Source organism: Lissotriton vulgaris, chromosome 7 (assembly GCF_964263255.1).
Source record: "Lissotriton vulgaris chromosome 7, aLisVul1.2, whole genome shotgun sequence".
Taxonomy (NCBI): Eukaryota; Metazoa; Chordata; class Amphibia; order Caudata; family Salamandridae; genus Lissotriton; species Lissotriton vulgaris.
This window is the reverse complement of record NC_141695.1, coordinates 1,094,334,960-1,094,359,271: the sequence shown is the minus strand read 5'-3', so window position 1 is coordinate 1,094,359,271 and position 24,312 is coordinate 1,094,334,960.

Genomic DNA, 24,312 nt, shown 5'->3' with positions numbered 1-24,312 from the left:
TTAATGATTAATAACTTAATATTTTTAAGTATGTGATTAATATGAATTATGTATATAAGGGAAGATTCTTTTTTCCCCCCTTCTCCTTTATTTCCTTTTTCCTTCTTATTTTTTTGAAATTTTTTACAGGGAATACAAGTAATCTTTAGCCACTGATTCTGCTGTAATGAACCGCACATGCTCATTATAGATAATCTTAAGCTTAGCTGGATTCAGCAAAAAAGCTTGTGCACCCTTATCTCGAAATGGAGTGATAAACCGACGTAATTGCCATCTCTTATCAACAGTGAGGGGGCAATAATCAGGGCGCACAAAAAACTCTATCCCTATGCCACTTTTCTTCCGGACAGGGGCGTGCCAAATCATAAATTGCCTCTCTCACCATAAAGTTGTTAACTGATATTAAAATCGCCCTCAGTCTAACAGTATTCTGGCCCGGTCTCTTGCGCTGTGTGAATGGAAATCTATGCGCCCTCTGAATCTCCTCATTCTAATCCTATTGAGTTAGCCCAGGGAAAACCTCAGAAAAGAGTTCAATCACAAATTTCAGCACATCCTGCTCCTCAGCCCCCTCAGGAATGTCCATCTCATGGAGATTATTGCGCCGCAGGTGATTTTCCAGGTCAGTGATCTTCCAGAGGATGTCATCCTTTGTGGTATGCAGAGCTTCCGTTGTTGCTTTTTTGTGCAGCAAGCTCAACCTCCAAGTTCGAAATTCGTGTCTCAGTCTCATTAAACCTGTCGATGAGCTTGGAGCATGATTTAGCAACTCTCTGTACAGAATTATGAAGTTTGCGACAAGCCCCTTGGGTGCGCTGGCTCTCAGTGCGGGTCTCCTCCCTATGGGCCATTGTAATCTGGTAAATAACGGCCAAAGAGATGTCTTCAGGATTCTCCGATTCACAAAAGGGGGTGGTGATGAACAGAGTGTCTGAATTGAGCAGACCACTCTTACCCAGTCCAAAGATCAGGGCTTGATCCATCACCGTTATTTATCTCACTGCCCCATCCCAGCTCAGAACCTGGCTATATGCAAATCAGTCTGTCCCTGGCCCAGTGCATCATGGGAACAGGGCAGACTAAACTACCAAGCCAATTCTTTACCAGAAAGGAGACAAGCTACCGGGGACCGGTTTCTGGCATTTCAGCCGTCTTCGGCCCGGCTTGCTTGAATCCTGATGGAGCAGTGAGAAAGGGACTCATGTCTGAGTATACCCTGCCACACCTATAGTGGCCAAAATCGATTCACAAAAGGGGGTGGTGATGAACAGACTTGCGCTGTGTGAATGGAAATCTATGCGCCCTCTGAATCTCCTCATTCTAATCCTATTGAGTTAGCCCAGGGAAAACCTCAGAAAAGAGTTCAATCACAAATTTCAGCACATCCTGCTCCTCAGCCCCCTCAGGAATGTCCATCTCATGGAGATTATTGCGCCGCAGGTGATTTTCCAGGTCAGTGATCTTCCAGAGGATGTCATCCTTTGTGGTACGCAGAGCTTCCGTTGTTGCTTTTTTGTGCAGCAAGCTCATCCTCCAAGTTCGAAATTCGTGTCTCAGTCTCATTAAACCTGTCGATGAGCTTGGAGCATGATTTAGCAACTCTGTACAGAATTATGAAGTTTGCGACAAGCCCCTTGGGTGCGCTGGCTCTCAGTGCGGGTCTCCTCCCTATGGGCCATTGTAATCTGGTAAATAACGGCCAAAGAGATGTCTTCAGGATTCTCCAACACATTTAATTTAGATTGTGTCCCATTGGCCGCTGCATTGGTCCCAGGTTCCCCCATAAATTAATAATCCCACTGAAAAGAATCTGTACTCTCCGCTATCTGGAGGCTTGCACCTGCACCTGAGTCGCCACTCTTGCACACTGTTTTCGGGCTAGTCTCTGGAGTACCGGGCGAGTCGGTTCCCCATTCTATAACCTCCTTCATCTGCTTACTGCTGGACCCCTTACGCCATATGTTAGGAGAGCCACCCCTACGTTTAGCCAGAGTATTTAAATCGGACTCATCCCCTGAAGTATTGGAGGGGTCTGACATTAAAAAAAAGTGAAAGTCTCCAGAGTCACTCTCTTTAGTGAGATCCTGAGATCCAATGATTTCCATACTATTGCACAGACTGGGGTGGGAATAGTAAACATAACCCCTCCAAAGTCAAATGTTTTCCCTACTGTTACACAGACTGGACTGGGAATAGTAATTTGAACAACCCTGGGCATAGTCTGCGTAGTAGCACTACGCGTAGCTACGCAAAGTGCACTTCGCACTATGCGAGCTACATGTAGCTACGCCAACTGCGTAGAGCACTGTGCAAAATGCTGTTCGCACTGATTGCACAGTGCCGGATGCTTGTCCGCACTGTGCAATCAGTGCAAACCTCTTTTTGCACAAGGCAAGCAGTCGTTTTCTGCTGCTCAAGTAGATTTCTACTCAAGCTGCCGCTTTCTCAACGCAGACTGGCAGTTTCTCATCACGAGCGGTCGCGAGCATACACGACCACTCACAATGAGAAACCTGAACTCCCTGCGTTGAGAATCTCACCGGGAGGTTTATTTTCCACGCTCGCGATCAGCAACTTGATGTTGCTGATCGCGAACGAGGAAAAAGTCTTGTTGGTTTGTCATTTTGCTTGCTCGTGGTCGGCATTTTGCCGCTGAGGACCGCGGCAAGCAAAAAATGACCGCTGCACTACGCTAGGCTACGCGTGTTTGCATTGTGCTATGTGCAATTCACGTAGTGCGAAGTAGCGCAAACTTCGCAAACTATGCAAGCGTAACGTCGTTCACCGAGGGTAAAATGTGAACCCCTCTGAAGTCCACACTTTCCCTACTGTTGCACAGACTGGATTGGGAATAGTAATTAGAACCCCTCCAAATTCCAATGCTTTCCCTACTATTGCACAAACTGAGGTATGAATAGCAAACGTAACCCCTCCAAAGTCAAATGCTTTTCCTAATGCTACACAGACTGGAGCGGGAATATTAAATTTATCCCCTCTAATATCTGAAACTGTCTCTACTCTTGCACTGTTTGGAGTGGAAAGAATATATTTAACCCCCCTGAAGTTCTACACTTTCTCTACTATTACATAAACCTCAGTGGGAATAGTGTATGTATTATTCTCAGACTTATATACATTTCTTAATATTGTTTAAATATATTTATTATTAACATTTGCTTGTAATGATCATTTGTAGTATTTGTTTAATTTCTTTTGTTTCAAACGTTTTATACATTTTTAATTTGCATTTGTTTAGTGGTGTTTCTAATGATCTGAAACTGAATTGCTATCATTTTTTATGTTTCATGTTAAAAACATCTCTATATATGTGTGAGTGTGTATGTATATATCTATATATCAGGTTCAATATATATATATATATATATTCACTGAAAAAACCATAGGTTTCACATCCGTTATAGTTAGGAATTAACATTTAAAAAACCTATTAAATTCACTGAAAAAAACATAGGTTTCACACCAGTTATAGTTAGGTGGAAATTTTACTGACATAAAACCAATGAAATTCCCACGTTATAGTTAGTTGGACTCACTATAACTTGCGCGTGTAATGCACTGCTGAGGACATCACATATTACATCACTCATGACATGGTCAGTGACATCACTCATGACATCACTGATGACACCATCCTTGTGACAGAGTGACAGACCTCCTTTCACTGTAAAGTAACCGTTGAAACACATAATCAAAAATAGAAACTAACATTTTCAAAAAAGTGGATATACCCATACCAGTGGTGAGACACTTCAGATTGATGCACAATAGTAACAGCAATGATTTTGAATATTTTGTATTAGATCAGGTGCCAATGCGATTATGAGGTGCCAATAGTGAAAGATATCTGAGACAGCTCCAATCCAGATATGTAATCTGGTTCAATTTCAAAATTCTGAAGGGTCTCAACACTGAAGAGGATAGGCACGTATACTTATGAATAAGCTTGTTATTCTACTCTTTGACTTTTTGAGAAATAATGGGTCTGTGACATGGTGCCAAATTCTATCTGTTATTAATCTGCATTTCTAGCTAGAACCATACGATGATAATTTTTATGATTTTAATTCCTGATATTTCTTGAATTGTCTATTGCACTTTCACTTTAGTAACAATGATGCCATGTTTGAATGTTGTGATTTTGCAAATTTTTGAATAAGAGTGTATATGGTGCTAACACGGATTTTAAGATGATTAGGGACGATATACCTATGATGAGGTTGGGAATAGGGCACTTGCCCATAATCTTTGACTTTTGTCTTTTGAGCCTTAGAATTTTTGAATTTTCAGGCATGTTGTCAATTACTTATGAATTGAATACGTGAATGTATTCTTATACATGAAGGTGTAAATACATGAAATTCTATTAGGGCGTCATGTTCAACATTATGCTAACCTGAAGTCAATAAACTAGGCACTTGTCACTTTATCGTTATGAATACATTAACCTTTGACAAAGGGAATATGGGCTCATTACGATGGCAGGTAGACATCAGTCCGCCCGCCATCGCTGTGGAGCTGGGACCAGGCACCGGTAAGGCGGCGGTCCCCCTCAGTGTATTAGGATATGTCCACCACCTTGGCGGGCGCATTCAGGCCCCTGATCATTGCAGACGGTGCTGTTGGCAGCAGGAGCATTCACAATGCACAAATGACACGTAGTGCATATCCATACACAACGTGGGAGGCACCACGCGATGCCTGCCACCTTGTGCATGAAAATGTAGGGGGGTTCCATGGGTACCCCCCAGTGTACATTGACCCTCCCCCACACAGAGGGGGCCCGCAACGGGCCCCATAACCCAGCCTCCACCAGACTTTCCATGGCAGTGGAACCACCATGGAAAGGCTGGCTAACGCAATCATTGCAATTTGGCAGGTGGTGTCTGCTAGACCCCTCTGTCAGGCAATTGTGATGATTGCCGTGGGGGAAGCGCGGTGGGCGGTCTGGGTGACGACGGGGGTCAGTAAGCCATTCACACCGCCATCCTAAAGTGGGGGGAAAAATGTTCATTTAATTTGAAAGCCCTCCAGTGGCCCTTGAGATGAAAATGCTCAGTTTATTTGCTCATTTCAGCTTTTCCACTAAGGAAGACTCAGAGTAGTTCCATGTCTTCGTGGTCCCCTATCCTTGACCGTTAAGGATGGTGCAGTCTTACCTGCTGGACTACCGGCCATAAATCATTCAGGGGGAGGGGTCTCAGGTGACTTGCCCGGCAGCTTTTTAAAAAGAAAATGTTTTTTTTATTAGGGCTGCATGGCCCCCGTTCCCTGGGCCAATTTCCGCCCTGGAGACCCCATCCCCCAGAACCACAGCTTTTGGAATGGGGAAGAGGCCAGTGTGGCGCACTCCAGGGCCAATCTCAGCCCCAGGGACCCCATCACCCTGGATCCCGCCATTTAAAAAAATATGTTTTTAAATGGCCCAATTTCGATACTGGGAACCCCATCCACTGGGGCTTAACCTCTATTCTGGGTGCCCTGGTCCCACTCAGGGCACCCAGTTAGTTTTGTTGGGGACCGTGGATGGATCCTCAAGGCCCCCGCAGTCCGTGCTGGCTCCCAGCCTCCTGCGAGAGCCAGCATTGCTTTAACAGAGAGGGAGCTGCTAAACATGCAGCTCCCTCTCTGTGAAAGCAATTCCGTTCTGCTTTAAGAAAGTGAGAGCATATTTAATGCTCTTGGTTGCTGGAAGCGATGTGTTTGCTGTGGCTTGGCTGGAGCAGTAAAGCGTATGACACTAGTTTTACGTTGTGTCTGTCTTTAATCTCTGCAAGCGGCGCATTTATATATACAAAACAAGGTAGGCCTTAGTATTGAGACCTGTGGGACTTCATGAAGTAGACTGTGAGTCGCTGATATAAAAGGCTTCTGGACAACGTGAAAAGTGCGATCCTTCAGAAAGCATTTAAGCACGAAGCCCCTGACACCGCACTCCCCTAGTCTCTGAATCAAGAGGCCGTGGGAGATGGTGTTAAATACCGCGCTCAGATTACGCAATATCAGGCCTGAGATCTGGCCTTCATCAACACTCTTTCTCGCAGTTCCCCACCGAGGAGTAGGGCCGACTCCTTGGAATGGTCTGACCAAAATCCCAATTGGGAAAGGTGGAGCAAGTCATTGGCTTCAATGAAACAAGTAAGCTGAATATTGATGTGTTTTTCAAGAATTTTTGCAAAGAAAGTTGGAAGAGAAATAGGTCTCAGATTTTCCAGGACTGTTGGATCTAGTGAGAGTTTCTTGCATATGGGGAGAACCATAGCATGCTTCCATGTCTTCGGAACTTGTCATGAATTAAGAGACAAAGTGATCAGTTGCTTAAGATAAGGAAGGATGGATGTCATGGCTAGGTGCAATATTCTAGGTGGGGCGGGGTCACGAGGAGAGCCAGAGTTTAGTTATGAGAAAAGAGCTTGTACTTCCACAAGCGAAGGGCAGGCAAAGTTGATCAGTCACTAAGAGTTGATGATCGCTTCTTTCATAGCAAGTGGGTCACAGCCCTTCTTGGCCTCAATAGGAAACATGTCATAATCTTGGCCACCTTCAAAGCAAAGAAGATGGCAATGTTATTACAGTTTTCTCTGGATGGAGTTGCTGTAGTAGACAGAGGATAGTGAATGAAGTATAGAGAAGAGTGCTTTAGATGATATTGGAATTGGAAACATACTGCTCTGGTTCGAAGCTGGGTTCTCGACAAGAGGAACCATTGGGGCAGGAGTTGCTGCAACTGGATTATCTGCAGACGTGTGATGGCCTGGGGCTTGTTGTGCGCCAGAAAGGGGACTATCACTTGATGAGTTTTGCCTGGATGTTGCTGGCCTGCAACTAATTGCCGACAGTCGCAGCCCATCTCTAAGGGTTGGCTGGCTGACCTCCTGTCCATGAGATCCCTGGAACAGAAATGATCTCCCCATTTCAACGAGATCATAAGGACCGTGCAGGGTGTGGCTGTAATGGGTGGAAGGTATTGTCGGTTGGGACAAGGACCATCCCGACGTTTGCAGTAATCACACTGTGCTGAGGAGGAGTATGCTCGTAAAGATCAGCAGCCCACCCAGGGTGCGGTAACATGAGGAGTTCGAGGAGTGCTGGAGAAGTTTGCTAAGCCCAAGGGACCAGAGGTTACAACTGGAAAACTGTGCTAGCTCGCACTTCATAGCGTGTGATGTCCGAGGGGTGTCGGGGATGTTTGCAGAGTCGGTGGGACCTGAGTCAGAAGCCTGGGCTGTCTCGAACCTCCAGATCGGGAGGACAACAGTGCCTGACATTGCAGCCTCAGTCCGAGGTCGCTGGCTCTGTTCCCTCGGACAGGAGAGCACCAGGGTGTAAAAATAGGACCTTTAGACCCACTCTTCAATCCACTAGTGGACCTGTGAAATGACTCTCAGAATACTGCCTGCTGCTGTGACCTGCTGAGCCTTCTGCCAGACTGCTGCTATATATGAAAGGACTGATTTTCTGCCTGGAGCCTGCCTTGAAAATTCAGAGAACAGCCCTACATCTTCTGTTGAGCCCTATATTTACACCTGCACTCCAAGAGTTACTTTGCTGGCCTGCTGCTCAGAGCTACAAGAACATAAAAGGCTCCCACCATCGTGAAGCTGCACCTCGACCCAGCCTGAGCGAGTACTGAACCCCCAACTTGTGTCCCACCATTGCTAGAGACTTTGTTTTGGTGTTAAAAAGGTGCCCAGATGGACTAATCCCAAAACTGAGGAGTTAGAAAAATGTTGGCCAAAACCTGCTCTGAGAACCAGGAGGAGAGTGGGACCAACCTGCTTGAGGTGCATCTCCAGTGGTATTGACTCAGTGGCAACTCCTACTACGTTCTTCTAAGCAGCAGCAAATCTTTTTTACTGATTGTTCGCCAAAGTGTTATCCCACCTCATGGAATTGTCTTTGACTGCAACCCTCTGCCTTGTCCCACTGGAGTTTTTAAAGCTACATTTCAACGACTAAGTGTGAATGTAGAAATCTTTATTGCGGCTTTGACCCAAGGCCATACGATGACAGCACATCCTTCTCAGACACCTCCTGAGGCCTCATCCCACTGAAATTTCCAGACACTTTTTCTCAGAATTTCATTTAAGTCTGAAGGTAAGGACTAACTGGCCCCAATCCACTTCTTGTATCTGAACTGCGCTACATCAATGTCAGACATTGTTTTTGACTTTGACCGGTCTTGTGCTACTGGATGTCAACGGTTGGTGGTTTGAACTTTTAGGCACTAGTTTTTACTAAAATTCATAACTCTGGTTCTACTGGTTAGATGTTTGTTGTTTTGGTGTCAAATAATTTATTAAAATGAACTTTGTGTTTCTAAATTGGTTTGCGATTTTTATTGTGCTGTGTTTTCACTTTATTACTGTTTGTGTCCTTCCTGCATAACTAATTTACATATTGCCTCTAACTTAAACCTTACTGTTTTTTGTGCCAAGCTACCCATGGTTAAGCTCAGGTTAACCAAGTGACTTTTTGTGGTTCACCCTGCAAGTGATTGGGGCTGTTGCTTGACCAGGGCTCACACCCAAGTCAACCAGCAACACAGTGGTGTGGATCAGAACTTGTGTTTGTGCAGTACCTTATAGTGATTTGTGTTACACAAAAATCCCAGCTAAATAATTTGACATCAAAGAGAGCCCTTTTTACATTTTTCATTAGTTTTCCATTGGCTGTTTTTCCCCATTTCTACATTTAAGAACTCCTAGCTCTCTTTTCTCCTTCACCATGGAGATGGAGCAGTGCAACTTTGATGACCTTAACAAGACTGAGCTGTTGAAACTCTGCAAACAGAGGGAACTGAAAGCAGACAGGAGACCTAGAAAACTAGATTTCCAGGTGGCTCTCAGGGCCTTTGAGGAACTGAAGAGGTGGCAGTCCACTTCAGGAGAGGATAATGGTGAGGACAATAAGGAAGACTTGGACTTAAGTGAGGATTAGGACAAGGACTAGGTGAGGGATACTGGCCAGCAGGGAAAGCACAACGGCCCCCCAGAGAGATCCCCAGATGCCCCGAATAGGGCACAGAGCAGTGTATCCTCTAGGTGCCTGTCTCAAGTGGAGTTGGGGGGAGAGGACACTCATACTGGAGAAGGAGCTGGCCAAGTTAAAACTGGAGAAGGAGAAGGCTGAGACAGAGAGAGCCTTGGAGGAAAAGAGACTGGACCGCTCAAGAGCTCAGTCTCAGAGAGCTAGAACAAAGAGCAAAACAGATGGAGTCCAGCAATATTGGTGGCAGCCTACCAGCAATGCCCACTGGATAGGTGAGGGTCTGCATACCCAAGGACATGGTGCCCAGTTATTTGGTGGGAGATAATATAGATAAATAGTTCTCATCATATTAGGTAGCTCTGATGGTACACAAGTTCCAAGAGGATTATTGGGGAGTAGCTTGTGGAGGCACATGGCCACGGTGGGGATGAACACACTCCTTACATTTGAGGTGGAGGATGTGTTCAAGCATGCCCCCATTAAGGGCATTTTTCTTCCAACATTTGAGCTGACCCCAGAGAAGTACTGTCAATGTTTCAGAGAATGCTATAAACTCCCAAACCAGCCCTGGGTGGACTTCTTAGATGATTACAACAAGAAACTGAATGGCTGGGCGAGGGGCAGCAAAGTGGGTGATTTTACAGTGCTGTACAACCTAATTTTTAGGTAGCACATGCTCATTATCTATTATACAGAGCGTCACCAACATCTGGTAGACAGTAATCTGACTGACCCCAGGAATCTTACTAAGGAGAGGGGCATCTGGGTCAGCACCAGAGTGTCTAAGACGACATCAAGGGAAGGGACTCTCAAAAGAGTTGTAATGATTCCCACCAGAATAAAGAGGAGGGCAATAAAAGGAAGGCGTTCTATCAAGGCCCCCAAAAGAGTTCTCAGGAGAAAGGGTCTCAATCCCAATATGGCCACCAGACGAAAGGCGTCCTTGATAAGAACACTGACAAATTTGTCCCCAGGTGTTATGAGTGTTCTGAGTATGGGCACACCAAGGGTGATCCCAAGTGCCCCAAGCGGGCACAGCCTCCCCCATTGGTGGGTGAATCCTGGTGTTTGCTTGCATAGTGCTTGGGGAGGAAATGGCTCCAGTTACTATGGGGGAGGACATGGAGGTTACCCTAGCTCCCTAGGTGACAAGGAGATGGCGCACAAAGACCACATGCCTTACAATACATCCAAATATAGGCAGTGGGTCACCATCAATGGGCAGAGGGTGGAGTCTCTGATGGACATAGGAGCCAGTATGACTACTGTAAGGTGTCATGTGGTGTCCTCAGAGCAAGTAATTCCCTATGCATTTCTCCAGGGTTTAGTAGTAGACAACCGTGAGAATCAATACCCTGTGGCTCTAATTCCCTTTGAATGGGGGAATCTTGGGTCTTCTGAAAGTTGCTGAGAGCTCTGCCATTCCTCTGGACTGTGTTAGAAATTACCTAGAGCACACTGCGTGGGAGGAAATGGAGCTCACAACACACTTGGAAATATTGGGGTTGCCTGGGTGGGTCTGTGTGAACATCAGATCAATGGCTGCCCAGAAGGGGAGGCAAGGAGGTCTGGAGGCTGCAAAAAATAGCCCAGACAGCTGCTGAGAGAGGGAAGGGCAAGGGGTGTATTAAACCAGCCCCTGAATGTCCCATGGTACAGGTGGATGGGGCGCCAAAGGAGGCCACCACAAAGCCTACCTGGGAGGACATTGCCTCCATTGGTGACCTGCCTGAGCTTGCGGATGGCAAGGAGGAGGACCCACCTTGGAGGAGTTTTATAAGGTACAGAAGAAGTACCTAATTCTGAAGGGCATGAGGCAGCAAGCCAATGCCCTAGAAGCTGCTGATCCCTCTGGAGATTACTGCACATACTGGGAGTATGACCTCCTGTTAATTGAGCCTAGGTCCCCTGTGCATGGGGCAACAGTCCTCCAATGCTACGGAGCCGTTCTACTGGGACTGGCTCATGAGATATCCCTGATAGGACATCTGGGAAGACATCTACATTGTAGGAACCTTGGACCCAAAGGCAGCCTTAGTCAAAAAGGTTTATCCTGATCTTGGTGGACCATGCCACTAGATACTCAGAGGCCATCTCTCTGAGGTATGTAACTGCACTTGCAGTGCTTAGCACTCTGATGGTATAACCCAACCCTCTTTCCCCCCGGGATTAGTCTGCAACACACTTGGTTCTCTGTGTTTTGGGGAATAAGGCTCATGGGATTTGGGGAATACCTTCGTTCCCCAGAACCCTGAACTTTAGGAGAGTGGAGACTTGACAGAAGAAAGCTTCTGAGAACTTGGTGGCTAGCCAGGAGGTTATGAAGCAGTGGTACGACCAGACGTCGACTCTGTGGAATTTCAACCTTGGCACAAGGTGTGGGTAATGGAGCCTGTGGAGCCCGGGACCCTTCAAGACCATTTGACTGGGCATTAAGAGGTGGTTGGTAGGAAGGGGAGGCCACCTCCTTGTTGACCTCAAGACCCCAAGATGACCCTTAAGGGCACTCCATATCAACCACCTCAATTCACACTATGAGAAGTCTGAGGTTACGATGTTGTTGGTGACAGAGGATAATCCTCTCCCTGGCCTCCTGTCATCAAAAGAGAAAGATGGGTCAGTGACAGGTGTCAACCTCTCCCTAGCCTTACCCTAGAACAGCAGAGGTACTATTGTCAGTTATTGGGACAGTTTGCCTCTCTGTTTTCCTTTTCTCCGGGGTTTACACATCTGTATACCCATAATATTGACACTCGAGGCAGCCTCTGTGTCAAAAACAAAATCTACAGGCTGTCTAACAAAGTGAGAGCCAGCATCAAAGAGGTGTCTAAGATTTTGGAATGATGGGTTATTGAGCATTCCAGTAGCCCCAGGTCCAGCCTAGTGGTACCAAATTTGCCCCCCCCAGCGCTGCCCCAGAACTCCGGTTCTGTGTGGACTGCAGGTGGCTCAACTCAGTCAATACGGCTGACGCTCACCCCATCTGCAGAGCTGATGAACATATTGACAGATTAGGGGCTGACAAGTTCTTGAGTTCTTTTGATTTAACTTCAGGATACTTGCATTTTGCTCGAACTGAAGAGTGCCAAATAGACCTCAGCCTTTTCAGCTGTATGATGCCACTTCCAGTTTAAAGGTATGCTCCTTGGACTGAAACATGGCCCTGCCACCTTTCAGAGGTGGTGAACCAGGTCTTTGCTGGGATGGAGGCCTTCTGTGCTGCTTCCTTGAACAGCATAGCTGTCTTCAGTAGCAGCTGGAAGGACCACACCATGTACCTGCAGGAAGTGCTACAGGACCTGTAAACTGCAGACCTGACTATCAAGGGCAGTAAGTGCCAGATAGGGCAGGGGTCTGTCATGCACTTGAGATGCCTCAGCCTCTCTCAGACAAAATAAAAGCAGTTCTGGCCTGGAAGCCCCCCAAAGCATAGACTGAGGTGAGGGCCTTCCTGGGCTTCACAGAATATTTCAGGAGGTTTGTCAAGGGTTATGGCACCATTGTCGCCCTATTGACTGAGCTGGCTTGCAAGCAGCAGCCAAAGAAGGTGATCTGGACAGAGGCTTGCCAGAAAACCTTTGATTCCCTCAAACAAGCATGTGCATGGCCACTGTGCTCAAGGCGTCTTACTTTTCTAAGGAATTTATAGTCCAAACAGATGCCTCAGAGCATGTGATAGGGGCAGTTCTATAACAGATCAATGAAGGGGACTTAGACCACCCTGTAGCTTTTATCTCTATTGAGAGGGAAGTCTTTGCTGTGGTCTGGGCACTGACGAAGTTGAGATCATACTTTTTTGGGACTCACTTCTGGGTTCAGACCGACCACAGGTCCCTCAGGTGGCTAATTCAAATGAGGGATGAATTCAAAATTGTTGAGATGGTCCGTCTCCCTACAAGGAATGGACTTTACAGTGGAACACTGACCTGGTTCAGACCACTCCAGTGCTACTGGTCTAGCCAGGTTTTTCTGCCTTAGTGATGAGAACTCCCAGGATGTTGGGTAGTTCTCGCCACTCACATCTGGGGAGGACACGTGTCTCATGCGACTGGCTGTCTGCAGTTGCCACTTTGAACTTTAAGGTACTAGTTTTTACTAAAAACTATAACAATTCATAAATCCAGTTCTATTGACTGGATTTTTCGCATTTTGGTGTCAAATAATTAATTACAGTTTACTCTATTTTCCAAAATTAGTTTGGGATTTTCTTGTGTTGTGTTTTCACTTTATTGCTGTTTGTGTGCTGCATAAATAATTTACACATTGCCTCTAAGTTAAGCCTGTCTGTACCAAAGGTTAAGCACAAGTTAATTTAGTGACTTTTTGTGGTTCACCCTGAAAGGGATTATGGCTGTTGCTTGACCAGGGCTCACACCCCAGTCAACCAACAACCCAATTTCTCATAGTCATCAGCTGACGAATCATCAGTCATTCGAATTAATCTTTGTGGAGAACGTTCCACATACTGTGATGATGTTGAAAATGACATTTTAGGGTGACCCAACAACCTCTCCTTGTATGTTGCTTATTGTCCGATTGGTACACCTCTTGAATCTTCCCCTTCCACTTTGAAAGGTCATCCATGTTGGAACATCAAGCCTTCAAACATACTCATTACTACTGTTGACTAATGTCATGTTTGTAGTTAAGCTGCAGTGATCTTGTGTAGTCTTGACTGGTGGGCAGTGCATCCAATGTACCTGTTATGTTGTAGTCCCTGCCTGCAAAGTCAATTTAATTTGTGAGAGCGAAGAAGAGGGATGAGGCCAGCAGAACAATGGCCAGCACTGTAGAAAGTAGATGTACCCAGTATCACCTCTTGGAAAGTATAGCCTTGTACCAAGAATAGGGCTTCTAATAAGCCTTGGTAACTTGAAGATATAAAAGATCCTGACAGATGCCCAAAAAAATCCTGTTTCAGAGAGAACTCTTATCCTCTGTTTCATTCAAGTCATATATCCTAGACTGTGCATGGTTTACATGGGTACAGCACAGATATTTTGTATGAAAATAGAACTTGAGGGCAAATCTTGCATTAAACATTCACACGAAATACTGGAAGGGGACTGGTTTGTGAAGCAAATGTCTCCTGGAAGACATATTTTTCTCCAACCAGTTCACTGCAGGCAATACCTTCTAAGGCAGTCCACAATCTGCGGATAGTATTTGATAACAAACTAAGTCTAGAAACCTGAGTGAATAATACGGTTGGGACCTGTTTTTCCCTTGTCAGAGCACTACAGAAAATACTTCCAATGCTGCCTAATTCAGCTAGAGCACTAATAGTGAGAAGTGTCACCCTGAGCCGATTGGATTATTGTAATGCTCTGCTACCAGGGACTCCAAATCTTTTATTTAAGAGACTTCAGAGAACCCAGACAATAGCTGCAAAACTAGCCCTAAAGAGATCACGAAGATCATTAGCTTCCTTGTCTCTCAAAGAGCTTCACTGCCTTCCAATGACACAGAGGATACAGTTTAAATCGCTCTGCCTTCTATTTGGGGCACTGCATGGACTCGGGCCCATACCACTGCAGAGCAAATTTAAATGGTATGTCCCGACCAGAAGCCTTCGTTCATCATCAGCCAACTTGGTAAGCAAGCCCAGGTTTAGAACAACAAGATTTGAAGGAAGAGCATTTAGCTCTACAGCAGTACGACTCTGGAATGAGCTCCCATCTAATTTAAGACAGATAGAAGATCTTTTACAGTTTAGGAAGAAGCTCAAAACATGGATTTTTCCAAAGGAGTAACTCAGATCACCTGATAATACCCAGCAACGGACATCTTTATTGAAACATCTGCTAACCGCAGAACTAACAAATTCAGCGCCAGGATACCCATGAGGTGATAGTGCGCTTTATAAGTTTGCATAACAGAGTTTGTGGTTTGCCCTATGACATTTCCTATCCTAGGAATACTGCCAAAACCACTAAACCCTGCTGGAGGTCCTCACTAATTCCCTTATCTGACCATCTCTGACCATGCATCCACTGTTGTATCATATGTTATCAAGTTCTGACCAGAAGACAAATCCAAACCAAGCACTCTACCACAGACTTGGGTTTAAGAACACATCCTCATTGGCTCACCCACTCACAGGATCTCACTCCCTAGCCTGAGGTTTGACCTCTATTCCCATGAACCCTAAAACATTCCCTCTAACAGAAAAATCCTAGAGGCTGCTTAGCTTAAGAAACCTAAGCATCTTCTTTATCACACTTCTGAGCGCAGGACCGAACCAGGACCTGACCACACTCCATCACCCACTGATCTCTAATCATATGATTTTCACACATCCCATAATTAATAGACCTTTCCCCTGCATATTTCGACCCTGCCACTGTCTTCAAATATGACCATATCAATGGCTTCTGATTTACACTCCCATGGGCTAGCCCAATATTATATCCATTCTCACGGCCCACCCATGCGCTCAACAATTTACCATCCACCCCAGCACCACTCATTTCAGGTTGAGATGCTAGGACCATAGACCTAATATGTCCTTCAGATCTTACAATGAACCCCTCCTTTCTATATTCCAGGCTCACACCCTACCTACAGTAAGCAGAAGCTTCAATGGACCTTCATGACTAAGTGCTGAAAAAGGTTTAGAACAAACAAAATACTAGCCTCCCATGCTAAAGCCAGCATAGCCCCTTATATTGACTTGATACTGGTCATTAGGACCTCTTAAATCACCTGCTGTGCCTCGGCATCTCAGCAGGCCTGGCGTGTGATATATCTAGGACAACCATGCCCTAGTCACACCTTACCTAATTCGGCACCAAATTCCATTGAATACGCTGTCTCAAAATTTGAATTCTTTCAATGTGTCAAGCAGAATTCTGTCTGAATTTCGTTTTGATGTGCCTACGAATCATGTGAATTGACAATGTCAAGGAAATTATGAATATTCATGGTGATTCAAAAATATGAGAAAAATGCTTTGGGGATTTTTAGAAGATTGTGTTTAAATAAAGATGCAGAACAATGTAAATCTTTAAAATTAAATCATTATATCCGTGTTGCCAAATATAATTTACTTATTGTGATACATGGCACCTTTTCAGTTTCAATCTGATTTATAATCTTATAATGCAATTTAACTTGAAAAGTTTTTTATTCCAACCCATTTGTAATCAGTCCCTGCTACACCGGAAAAGGAGCAGTGCCACCCACGTATGAACTGAAATGCTACCCAGAGGAATGACTAGCGGTTAAGACTGATTCAAGCGATTCTTGTTGTCTTTTTCATTATATGTAGTGGCACCATAACTGTCTGAGCTATTGCAGTACATCATCTAGAGATGTCTCTCTTCCAAAATTAATGACAGCTTATGTACCATCTATTTATGAGCAGTGTGTATCCTGAAAAATGCCCTTCAGAACCTGGAGAGAAACAGCTTTGCCTACATTACTCAGCGGTAGTGTACGATGCAATAAATGAAAGGTCATATTTCCCTCCTTGCAAAATTCGAATGAAAGAGAAAATCATAATTGCCTATATGACACGTTAATAACCAAATCAGAAACTCTTCTATCACCGCAGGGCCTTTTTCTTGTGGATCATACATAAACAACAACAAAATGGCCGTCATTTTGGCACCTGCCTCTGCTGTAGAGACGTCCTTTATGCAATTCTGTCTACGGAAAATATGCAGACAGTCTCCTGCATCTAAAAAAGCCAGACAAGGGCGCCTCCTTGGGCAGACTTCACGTTCATCTGTTCTATGTGCCCATTGTCTGAATCATGAATTCTGTTCCATTTCAATGACAATAAACTAGGATTTCTTTTTAATTTCCAGCATTTTTCAATATGTTTGTTGAGTGAAATCCCCCAAATTGCGATATTATGCCCGGCTGAGCAATTAAAGGCTGTGTTTACAAAAATCCAATTGCAGGAGCAGGGGAATAATGCAAACAACCAGAACATGAGTAGTTGCTGTTTGCAGCATCTGTGACTATTGTGTTTTTAGCACAAAATGTGTCCTTGCATCCAAAGTGGACACAAGGAACCATTTCATGCGAAAATATAGCAGTAAAATGTCAGATTTCCATTTTGAGTAATTTCACTTTATTTTTCAAAAATGTCACGTCATTACACAAATAGAAATACCATAAATTGTGCACGTGTACAGGATACTGTGTTGAAACTGGATTCCATGCTAATGTTGCGTCTGTAGAAGGGCACCGTCCTGGCCCAAAATATTTGAAATTATTTTGTCATTCACATAAAAAAAACTCTTGTGTTGGACAGATCTCTATGCAAAATGCACTGCCTTCTACTTTACTCACAATGTTCATTGCCTTTTGGTTCAATTTGTGTTACCACACACATGCATGTATATATATATTTACATAAACGACTATACTGTTAGAAATGGCGATTCTGGTTGGCATGGGTATGTACCTAAGCCAGACCAAACCCACTACTCTAATCAGGGTAAGGGAGTTACACACCCAATATAACTCCTGCTTACCCCCTTGGTAGTTTGGCAGAGAAGTCAAGCTTATCCCAGAGGAAATGTGTAAGCTTTTGCGGGACACACACACACTCGCCTGTGAGACAATAAATACACCACAAATGAGACTCCACACAGTAGTATGTAGAAATACGTATCTGTATTGCATATAAAGGTTGACCAAAACCACATAAACCAATAACCACTTTGCCAACTAGGCAATTGATATAACATCACAGCTAGATGAAGACATATGTTGCATACGTCATAAAACACCATCACTGCGCATACAAATGCAGATCTTGAAATAAGACTTGTTATCCTGTCCCTGCAAGTCATAAAATGACACATATCATTATATCAGGGCATAAAATGCAGAAGATACGTTGGGGAGATAACATAGAATCATAAATGCTGTGCATACTAGGTAATCCTGCATTAGTACTTGTTATCCTGACTGTGCAAGGTATAAACATAGGGTCCTGAAATGCAACAGGTTCTAAAACATAATCCCACAAATCTTCACATGTTACCATAATAGCATGGATCACAAAATATCCCCATAAGAATATAGGTTCAGTGCACCTACATGCCTATTATGGGTTATACGGTAAGCAATCACCCAGAGTAGGGCCCAGAGCATCTGTGTGCCTATTCTTATAGGATATGATAATTGTGTCACACCCGGGAACCTCAGTTGAGGGTTTACCCCCTCCTTGGAACGAGAGCCTGTTCCCCTATGGTATGTGCAGAGACGAGAGGGCAATGTAGGCTGCAGGAACCCCCCAGTGCATCTACTACTTATAATAAAGTAATGTGCCTTTTGCAGCAATGAACAATCAAGTCACTTCGGGACCGAGAAAGCAGTGAGGCAAACGTGGAGCAAAAAGGTGTGTCAATCCTGGTCCCTCGGGCCGGGTCAGCAACTGTGGCACTTGCGGACACCACAGGCCTTGCTGTGGGCACACCACCATTGAAGTAGCACCATCCGCTTCTTCACTCCCATGCTCTCCTCGGGGTCAGGCTCGCAGCAGTATGGAGAAAAGCCTCCGTCGGTTATAAGCCTGGTGGATGTCGTACCTTAGGTGATGCAGGACTTTTCAAGCCAGAATTTCTTTTGGATCGGCCGTAGAGTGGTGCGCAGAACCACCCACCAGTTGTTAGCAAAAGGGAGCGCATGTCGGCACGAGCTGGTTCAGGTGACGTCTCCTTCGGTGGGTACATGCTCACCATGTACTTCTCCCCCCAAGAACTCTCCCCAAATGCCACTCCCAGGCACAGTAAAGTGCTTAATATATGCTAATGACCATGGGGGAAAACACATGGGAATGTTCAAGGGAGTCTTCCCAGAACCCTGGAAACCCCTCACAATCTCAGGGGGAGGGAAGACAAGCCCATATGCCCCTGGAAAACACTGGGGGCACGGGAAGCAAAGCACAGGCAGGCAGGCCAGCACAAGGGTCTTGGTAGCAAAATGGTAGCGCTTCTCCCAGCCCAGCAGGTCAAAACTCCACATGATTAAGTCCAATTTCGATTCCTCCTGACAGTCCTCTGGCAAGGTGCGACATGCAGAGCCAACAGTATCTGGTTACAAGTCCCACACAGTGTCTTAAAACATCGGTTCAGATCACTTATACTCAAAATGTCTTTGATGTGGAGGTAACTTCAAACCAACTTTAGAAGTGCACAACACCTCCATTCAATACCATCCCTGACTGCAGACACGCTACAGACCGGGGGAGACAGCATTGTTAGAGGACCGGCACATCCCTATTCAGGTGTCAGTGACCACTCCTCCCACCACTCTAGCTCAGGAAGACCCATCAGGATATGCAGGGCACACCTCAGCACCCTTTGTATGAGTGTCTGGAGTGAATGCATAAAACAGCCCCTCTCTGTCTAAACCAGACATTGATTGGGTCAGGCTGCAAAGCACAAAGAGTCATAAGCACATAAAAATGTCCACTTTTGTAAAAGTGGCATTTCTAAAGTAGTATTGAAAAATCCACCTTTACCAATAAGCAGGCGCTGCTGAGGAGACTGTTGAGCTTGGATGCTTAGTGTTTACTTGCTGAACTTATCCTTGACAGGCAGCTGATTTCTGCGATGTGAGGTATCAGGTATAATGGCAGATGGAGTTTTGCAATGAAGGTAATAAAACCCGGTTTAGAAAGTCATCGTTAGAAATGGGGGTCTAAAGTTGGCAGCAATATGCACCCTGTCCAAGTAGGGGCCCTTCCTTCTAGTCAGGGTTAGCGATTTACACACCTGCTCACCCCCTTGGTAGCTTGGCACGAGCAGTCAGTCCTACTTCAGAGGCATTGTGTATAGTATTCGCACATAACACACACAGGGGCATATTATCAAGGGGTGATAGGCAGTATTCACCGCATAAGCGGCGGTTTTTGGCCGCTAAGCGGCGATAATACTATCGCCCTATTAGCAAGCTGTCGCTAACAGCAGTTAGTGACAGCTTGTAGGCGATAGCGAGCGGTTTGGGGCGGGCTTTGCATGTCAGCGATATTTAATGCTAACGACATGCAAAGTGGGCGTACCCAACCTGTTAGCGACTGAAAGCAGTCGCTAACATTGCCTACGCCTATTAGCAACACAGGCGTAGCGATGGAAATATTCGCGCTCAGAGCGAATATCTCCAAAAACTAACACCTGCTCAGACCAGTTCTTAGCCATTATATCCACTGGGAGGTGGATATAATGGCTAAGACCCTGTTAGCGATAATGCGTGAGTATCGCTGTATTCTCAGCGATATTCACAGATTTTGCTGCTATCGCTGGGAATTGTATCGCTTTTGAGATAAACGTTGCTAATGGCACGTTATCTCAGCGATAAAAAAATTGCCGCTAACCCTACTTAGCGATAAATATTGCTATTTGTTGATAATATGCCCCACAGTTACACAGTGAAACACAACAGATGGTCTCTACACTAGTTAAGAAAAATAAACAATCTTTATCTAAACCAAACACGACCAAGATGACAAAAGTCCAACACACATAGCTCAAAATATCACTTTTTAAAAGTTTAAGCAATTCTGTCCTTAGAACTCTATAGATGCAGATGCAGTGATTTTAGCACAAAGTACCTTTACTGTGTCAAAATCCACCGGGAAAAAGAGCTGCAGAGGAGGGAAGTGTCAGAAAACACAGTGATGCATTGTTTTTTGAGTCCCTGGGGAAACGATGCATCAGTTCTGCTGCATGAAGGAAAACTTTTGTGTCTTTTCCGGACTGTAAGGAGAATCGATGCATTGATATCCAAAGTGGATTCTGGTCTATGACTGATGCAGTGGAAAACGTTGAGCACAAACGTGCTGCGTGGAAATTCAGACTCGTTGGAGGGCGATGCAGCTGCAGCAAACAGGCGCTGAGTCGATTCTTTCAGCTGTGGACTGCTGATTCGTTGATTCTTTCAGCCCCACAGCAGGACCAGCATCAGAGTCAGTGCGGTGGTCTCGGATGTCTTCGGGCTGCAAACAGCTGCTGTGTCGAATTCTTCAGCTGCATGGCACCGGTGCGTGGAAACCTCTACCGCATGGCGGTGCTGTAGGGAAGCCAATAATCACGCAGGAGAGAAGTTGAAGATGGACGTGAGTTTATTAAGATGCTCTCGTCTTAAGTTCCAGGCTAGTAATACTCGTGACAGCTCACATGAACATATATACATACCCAACAGGTGCTGCATCAGAAAAACAGACGCTGGAAGGGCAATGCATCAATATTGCAGTCTTTTGCTGCAAGAACCACCTCCAGGGGCCTAGAACTGGTATTAGCACCACTTTGCAGGTCAGAACTCCCAGCAGTGGTGTTTAGGGATGCTGCAGGTGAAGTCTTTGATGGCACTGAGATTTCTAACAGGAGGTGCACACACACACGCCATTGAGGAACCTTGTAAAAGAAGGATGCAAAAGCAAAGTCCAGTTCTTTCACTGCCCACAGACAAAGCAGCAACTGCAGGCCAACCCAGCAAAGCAGCACACAGCAAAGGGTCAGTACTCCTCCTGACAGCTCTTCAACTCTTCTTCTTGGCAGTGTCCTCAATACAGAAGTCTTCTAAAAGTCTTGAGTTTTAGGTCCAATATTTATCCCCCTTTTGGTCTTTGAAGTAAGCTTACTTCTAAGGAAAGTCTTTGTTTTCCACAAGATCCTGCCTTGCCATGCCTTGGGTCCAGAAACACTACAGGGGCTAGTGACAGCATTGGAAGAGGCCAGGCACAGCCCTAATCAGGTGTCAGTGACAACATCTCCCACCTCTCTAGCTCAGGAAGGCCCATCAGACTGGTGATTGCCCATCAGGATATGCAGGGCACACCTCAGATCCCTTTGTGTGACTGTCTAGAGTAAATGCACAAACAACCCAGCCGTCAGTCTAAACCAGACATTGAATTCACAGGCAGGCAGAGGCACAGGATGGTAAACCAAGAAAATGCCCACTTTCTAAAATTGGCATTTTCAAACACACTATCACAAAACCACATTTCCTAAAAGGTGTGGTTTTAAATCCTGCGCTCTCTAGCTCTTCCCAGTTGAAAGTTATGCTTGTAAAATGCTACAATGCAGATCCATTGATAAACTATGGGAGAACTAGTTCTTGCAATAGTGAAAAACACAATTGGCAATATTTCACTATCATGACAGGTAAACCACACCAGTACATGTCCTACCTTTCACATAGACCGCACCCTGCCCATGAGGGCACCTTTGGCCTGCCTTAAGGGTGTCTTAAATGCTGTCAAAGGGAAGGATTTGGCCTGGCAGGTCAACATGGCATTTTAAGACCGCGGTCACAGACACTGGAATGCCAGGTTAGAGACAAGTTTACAGGGCTACTCATGTTTGCTGCTTAATTTTGGAGAAACTCTTGCCTTGCCTTGCCACCAGGACATAGCGCAGCTTCGCCCTTTAAACCATCTGTGAGACACCGGAGCTGCCCGCCTGCCTCCCGCCGCCTCTCTAGTGCTTGTCATCTGCCTAGTGTGGCCGCCGAGAGGAGTGCGGGCTGGGACCACATTTCCCATCACCCTAAGCGCTCCGCGCTTTAACAAACCGCGCCAGGAGGCGCATACAAAGAGCGTAACCCCCTGGCGAGTGGGAAACTCCTGTTTGCTGCTTAATTTTGGAGAAAATCTTGCCTTGCCACCAGGACATAGCGCAGCTTCGCCCTTTAAACCATTTGTGAGACACCGGAGCTGCCCGCCCGCCTCCCGCCGCCTCTCTAGTGCTTGTCATCTGCCTAGTGTGGCCGCCGAACAGAGTGCGGGCTGGGACCACATTTCCCATCACCCCATGCGCTCCGCGCTTCAACAAACCGCGCCAGGAGGCGCATAAAAAGAGCGTAAGCCCCTGGCGAGTGGGGAACTCCTGTTTGCTGCTTAATTTTGGAGAAACTCTTGCCTTGCCTTGCCACCAGGACATAGCGCAGCTTTGCCCTTTAAACCATCTGGGGGACACCGGAGCTGCCACCTGCCTCCCGCCGCCTCTCTAGTTCTTGTCATCTGCCTAGTGTGGCCGCCGAGCGGAGTGCGGGCTGGGACCACATTTCCCATCACCCCATGCGCTCCGCACTTCAGCAAACCGCGCCAGGAGGGGCATAAAAAGAGCGTAAGCCCCTCGCGAGTGGGGAACTCCTGTTTGCTGCTTAATTTTGGAGAAACTCTTGCCTTGCCTTGCCACCAGGACATAGCGCAGCTTCGCCCTTTAAACCATCTGTCAGACACCGGAGCTGCCCGCCTGCCCACCGCCGCCTCTCTAGTGCTTGTCATCTGCCTAGTGTGGCCGCCGAGCGGAGTGCGGGCTGGGACCACATTTCCCATCAACCCATGCGCTCCGCGCTTCAACAAACAGCGCCAGGAGGTGCATAAAAAGAGCGTAAGCCCGCCTCGCGGGACGCCGGGCGAAGCCCGGGCCAAGGGCGAGCCCGTCCAAGCCCGTCAAAGACCGGGTAAGACTGGACTGGGCCACCTCTCTAACATTTCAACTTATATCTATTGACTGCGACTTTATTTCTGTTTGTTCGCACTACTGCATTGCTTTCTGGAGCAAAAACTGTTTTTTCGCTCTTTTAATAACCGGTCTACTGTGTATTGTGAAATATGTCAACTAGAGGTAGCAGGAGCAAAACGACACAAAGTTTGGCTCAGATTACAGGCCCAATCGACCAATTCATTATCAGGGCTAATGAAGCAATAGACCAGGGTATAATACTTCTGGACCGACGGGTATCGCAAGACCTAGCTCAAGCAAAACGGTCCTCGTTAGGTCCCTTGGCGCTAGCGCAAACTCCTATTCATCAGCGGGAGAAGGTTGCTGTACTGGAAACACGCGTAGACATCCATGGTATGCCCAATTTGGTGGATTTGTCGGCGTCCATATTGCTGCTGGACTCGCAATTGAGTCGGGCTCTTGAAACAACGCCCGACATCTTTGCTAGCCCAGCTCGGGCGGATCCTATACAGGTTCAACCAAGGGGGATAAGGGAAGGTGCAATCCCGAAGCGGAGGAGACCAAGTAAAAAAACAAGTAAAAAAACGCATAAAAATGCAGCTAAGACACTGTCTCACACTCAGGGGGTGGGAAGAATTACACCAGATTTAAGGGAGCAGAGTAACCCTCCGAATGAACGGAACATTGAAAATGATACAACTAATCCCCTCTTAAGTATTGTGGACCCTAATGCTACTGATAACAACACCGAGGCTGATAACACGGGTGGTGATACGGGTGGCGAATGCAAAGTATGTGAGGTCAACAATCAATTATTGGCCAGGATAGAAGAAATAATTAAGATCCAACTACAGCCAATCCAAGTGACTCTCAC